The following is a 6,000-nucleotide window of genomic DNA, read 5'->3' as shown; positions in this document are numbered from 1 at the left end:
AGGGGACGACAGAGGACGAGATTGTTGGACAGTGTTCTCGAAGCTACGAACATGAGTTTGACCAAACTGCGGGAGGCAGTGCAAGACAGGAGTGCCTGGCGTGCTATGGTCCATGGGGTCACGAAGAGTCAGACACGACTAAATGACTAAACAACAACAAGGTCAAAACCAGGACTTTGCATCAGGCCTGCAAACTAATTGGCGGTCAGTGCCATCAGGCCAGGACCAGTGTTATAGGCCTAAACCATCTCACCCAGAGGGCAAGCAGTGACCCTGACTGATCCAAGAATAAAAAAAATAAGTGTATCTGAAGAAGTGTGCATGCACATGAAAGCTCATACCAAAATAAAAACTTAGTTGGTCTTTAAGGTGCTGCTGGAAGGAATTTTTTTATTTTGTTTCGACTACGTCAGACCAACACGGCTACCTACCTGTAACTGATCCAAGAATCTTGTCCATGTCCTTGAGCCTTACCAGCTGAAACTTATCCAGCACCAAAAGACGAGACAGTGCTCTGGACTGTGCCATCTTGAGATCCATCTGCTATAAGAGCAAACTCAATGTCCCAGCAGATGCCGGCAATTTTATCTTTAAAATGCTTTGCAAATAAGTCACAGTGAAATACTTTGAATTCTTCAAATGAAGCACTACTACCCAACCTGATTAAAAGCTGAGTTTGTGCTTGGTGATGTTTTCTGCACATTCATAACAAAGCCTTCAGTCATATCTTAATTTCTTTTTGCTTTGTTGGTATTTCAAAGCAGAGTGAATCTCTCTCTGCTCAGCTAGTTAACAATGTGGTGGGGAGGGCTAATTGTTAGGGCCCTTTGCACACATTTTTAGGTGGGGGCTAAGGTTTTTTTTTCCCCCAACCAAAATGATAATATACATAGCTCAGTTGGTTAGAGCATGATGCTGATAATGCCAAGCTTGCAGGTTTGATCCCCCCCTTAAAGGACAGCTGTATATTCCTGCTTTGTAGGAGGTTGGACTAGATGATCCTCAGTGTCCCTTCCAACTCTATGATTCTATGAGATATCTATGAAATGTGAGTCACAGGTGTTGCAAAACACGGGCAACATGGTGCATCTATCAGAAAGCCCAAATTAGCTGTGGCTCTCTGTTGACTGAACAGTTGGTGGTAACTCCAGGTGTAGGTGTGTGCTGCACAATGTGAACGGAGTAAATCATTCTTTGCTGGGGTATTCTGACTTGCAGACTTACCACTGCGGTTTGACACACACTTACCTGGGAGTGAGGCTCACTGAACATGTGAGATTTATTTCTGAGTAAGCAGGCATAGGGTGGCACCATAAATTTGTGCCTGCTGGATGAAGAGGGTGAGATTCTGATGAAGAGGGGCCGGCCCCACCATTAAGCAGTGTGAGGCAGATGGGAGGTGGGAAGTAGTGGTAAGAGGACAAATCTGTGTGTGCTTGACACTGCTTCCCCTAAGTGTAGCTGCTGCCTGCCTGGTGGAGGCTGGTGATCTGTTGAACTGTCAATCTGGCTGGCTTCTGTACAAGCAGTTCTATTTTTCTAGAAAAAGAGGTGCTGGAACTGAGTTCCAGCTGAAAAAAGTCCTGCCTTTACCCAGTTTTATTGTGCTGAGAACATCCTACTTCTCTTTTGTTCTGAAACTGGCTGGCAGGGATGGAAACTTAGCAGTGTCATACAATACTTGAGGTGTATGTAGGAGAAAGTAAACATTTCAAAACCCTCATTATCTCCAGGTAGAGTTGAGAACCTCCCATGCCTGAAACCCTGGATTAATAATAATAATAATAATAATAATAATAATAATAATAATAATAATAATGTATTATTTATACCCTGCCCATCTGGCTGGGTTTCCCCAGCCACTCTGGGCGGCTTCCAACAAATTGAAATACAATAATCTATTAAACATTAAAACCTTCCCTAAACAGGACTGCCTTCAGATGTCTCCTAAAAGTCTGGTAGTTGTTTTTCTCTTTGACATCTGTTGGGAGGGCATTCCACAGGGCAGGTGCCACTACCGAGAAGGCCCTCTGCCTGGTTCCCTGTAACTTGGCTTCTCGCAGCGAGGGAACTGCCAGAAGGCCCTCGGCACTGGACCTCAGTGTCCGGGCAGAACAATGGGGGTGGAGACACTCCTTCAGGTATACTGGACCAAGGCCATTTAGGTCTTTAAAGGTCAGCACCAACACTTTGAATTGTGCTCGGAAATGTACTGGGAGCCAATGTAAGTCTTTCAAGACCGGTGTTACGTGGTCTCGGCAGCCGCTCCCAGTCACTAGTCTAGCTGCCGCATTCTGGATTAGTTGTAGTTTCCGGGTCACCTTCAAAGGTAGCCCCACGTAGAGCGCATTGCAGTAGTCCAAGTAAGAGATAACTAGAGCATGCACCACTCTGGCGAGACAGTCCACGGGCAGGTAGGGTCTCAGCCTGCATACCAGATGGAGCTGATAGACAGCTGCCCTGGACACAGAATTGACCTGTGCCTCCATGGATAGCTGTGAGTCCAAAATGACTCCTAAGCTGCACACCTGGTCCTTCAGGGGCACAGTTACCCCATTCAGGACCAGGGAGTCCTCCACACCTGCCCGCCTCCTGTCCCCCCAAAACCGTACTTCTATCTTGTCAGGATTCAACCTCAATCTGTTAGCCACCATCCATCCTCCAACCGCTTATAATATGCTTATACGTATACTATATCCTATACACATCTGGTCAGATGTAAGAACCATTGAGCGTAATGGACTTACTCAGAAGTAGAGACCTGTGAGCCTATAATTTTGCCCTGTTGGAGAAACTTGGAGGGAACGCTATCTTGTTCTTTGCCTCAGGCAGCAAAATGCCTTGGGCTGGCCCTGTTGGGGAAGATCTAACAACAGAGAAGAGGTTACAAATAGTGGGTGGAGAACAATTAAGATGCATCATCATCTAGTAAACCAAATGGGCACTGCTGCCAGCTTGAAGGGCACCAATTACATTTGGGAGATGGGGAGAATGGTTCCTTTCTACTCCCTTTCTGTGAGAGCAGGCAGTGGCAACAACTGTGTGGAGATCTCCCCCATACTGTACAATCCTGGCCCATCAACAATTAGAGTGACTGAACTGGACTGAGAACAACAACAACAGCGAATGCCAGTTGCTATTCACTGGACTGATTTATGGTTCTGGACATGTCACAAACGAGCAGACATCAGCCGCGTCTGCTTTTGTTTCCATTTCTGTTGGAATTCTCTGACATTCTTAGTAGTGGAGCACATGCTTTGCTTGTAAGGGGTCCCAGATTCAATTCCTGGCATTTCCAGGAAGGGTTGGGGAAAAGACTCCTTTGCCTGAAACATTGGAGATTGCTGCCAATCACCGTAGACAAAACTGAGCTAGATGTAGCAACGAAAATGATTTGGTAGAACGATCTAACTTTGGGGAAGACTGTTGCTTGGTGGTAGAGGATATGCTTTGTGTTCAGAAGGTCCAAGGTTCGGGTAGGACTGGGAGAAACCCATTGTGCTGAAGAGCTGCTGCTAGCCTGTGTAGCTACATAGATAAGGTAAGGTATCTTACCTTATCTGGCTCAAGATAAGGTATCTTCCAATGTCCCTTCCCAGGCTAAGGCAGTTTTCTCTGTTCCTAAAGGGGCTTCCAGGTACAGCTCACACTGCTGGCTTATTGATTGCAAGCTGATTTGTCAGTGCCTGGGGACCAAATGCTGTGTGTTAAGTCCTTCTCGGCTGAAGCCAGGACGTCGAACAGCATGCCATGTTTTAAACGTCCCGACAAATAAAAGATGCCAGAAAGGAGACGTTGCTTCATAAGGATGCCTGATCTGAGAGATAGATCATTTTGCGCATTTTCAGTCTGAAGGGAGAGAATTAGATTTGCTCTGTATGCTGCAAAATATTAATCCTAAAATATCAAATTGACTTGGTGACTGGCCTCAGGTGTTTGGGTGTTTGAAATAATGGAATTTTCTCTGCGTTTGTGCAGTTATTATATCAGCGGCGAGATTCCCACCTCCTCCAAAACTGGCTGCAAAAGCTAATATGTCAATTGTCTGCCCCTTGTTCATATTTCTGGTACAGAAATAGATAATATGGTCTCATATGTTGCCTATATGTGAAGATATAACTATTCCCCTTCTTTCTTGCTTAACAGGGGCTGGGATCTAGACTTGCCACTCTGCAAAGAGAAAGGGGAAGGTGGAAATAACCAGCATTCCCCCGCAACTCCCTGCAACATCTCCCTTGCTTTCCTGCAGGGTCCTTAAGTTCCCGCACCCCTAGATCAGCTTTTCAGGGGTCACAGAAGGTTGCCAGGTGGGGGGGGGGAGAGAGCGGGAGGAATCAGTGAAAAAGCCTCCTTTCTGCCTTCCCCAAGTGGCCACTCATTACAAGTCTTGGTCCAGCCTATGGACTCTATAGGAAGATCTGTCTGAGATTGGTTCCTCTAGTTGACAAGCAGCCAGCACTTCATTTTGTTATGGTTAGCAACCCAGAGGCCACAGCAGTACCATATGCCCGTGGGGAGTGTCTAGGGTTGCCAGACTCAATAGAGGGCAGGACTTCTGTGCCTTTAATTGCCCTGCTCTCTTTTGAGTCTGGAAACCTTAAAGAGAAACCAGCAGACCCTTTGTTTAATTTCCAAGCAAAGTGTCTGCTCTGTTTCTCTTTAAGGTTTCCAGACTCAAAAGAGAGCAGGGCAATTAAAGGCACAGAAGTCCTGTCCTCTATTGAGTCTGGCAACCCTAGGAGTGTCGCTCCTTGTGCTTTTGAGTGGCAACATTCAAATCTCATGGGATGCTTTTTTCCTACACTTCAGGGATTATTCTTTGAGGCCGAAAGGCCACCGTGTGATTTAGATTTTGGAGCCCACATAGCTGCCAAGTTTTCGCTTTTCTCGCGAGGAAGCCTATTCAGCATAATGGAATTTCCCTGAAAAAAGGGATAACTTGGCAGCTATGGGAGCCCAGTGTGCACCACTATTCATAAACTCGCATCTTAGAGCTGGTGTACATTTGCGGGTACCATAGTGATAGAGAGTCTCAGGTCTGGGGGCCAAATGTAGCCTTCAAGGCATCTCTGTTTGGCCTTTCAGACTGTTTCCTGGCCCTGCCTCTCACCACCCCTCTCCATGCTTTCCTCAACTTTTTTGGCCTGGCTGGAAAGTGTCCTTGAGATATGATCAGGCCTCTTGCTTGCCAGGGTGAGGGGTGAGGGATGGAGCTGTGTGTGTGTGTGTGTGTGTGTGTGTGTGTGTGTGTGTGTAGAACATGAAACACCTGACTTTTGTGTGGTTAGCATGTATACTTTCCATACAGGGGTAATATTTCTATCCATTTCTGCATCCACTTTTTGCCTCTGGCCAAACCTACATTGGCACACAGCTCCCGGAAGGTTGCCTACGAAAGAGTGTGTCCATGAGGCTTAAGAAGGTTCCCTAACCATGAAGTACTGCCCTTGATATGTCCTCCCTTGATGGTCTTGTAACTGAATGGTCTCCATGGAAAAAGATGTGTTTGAAAAGATGTCAGGTGATATGAAGTCTTTGATGTTTGATTTGTGATGATGGTTTCAGACATGAGAAGACAACATAAAGTGTAAACTTCATTCCCACAAGAAGCTTTGGCTGTGTTTGATGAAATGTAGGATTATTTAGACATTCCTTTATGCAGGGACATACATTGAAAATACATCCAAAATTGTCTCATTAGATAGGATGATGCTTTTGTGGGCCTCAGCAATCTGTTGCAGCTAATCAACCTGACAGTGACCTTTGCATGCAGAAATGTCAACAGTAGATCAATCTGTTTCCAGACTTACCTCTTATTGTCTTCTGGACGTTTACAGGAGTTATCAGTAGAAGGTTTAGAAAGTAATTTCTCTCCTGTTGCTGTTGAAGGTGGTGGCTGGTTTCCCCTTTGCGTTCTGAACTTCTTCTGACATTGTCCACTGAGCCTCTCATGTAGTTGCACTTAAAGGCGGCAATATTGCCAATCATGTTGCTGAACAC

The sequence above is a fragment of the Zootoca vivipara genome, chromosome 2, assembly GCF_963506605.1.
Source record: "Zootoca vivipara chromosome 2, rZooViv1.1, whole genome shotgun sequence".
Taxonomy (NCBI): domain Eukaryota; kingdom Metazoa; phylum Chordata; class Lepidosauria; order Squamata; family Lacertidae; genus Zootoca; species Zootoca vivipara.
This window is presented reverse-complemented; position numbering follows the sequence as displayed.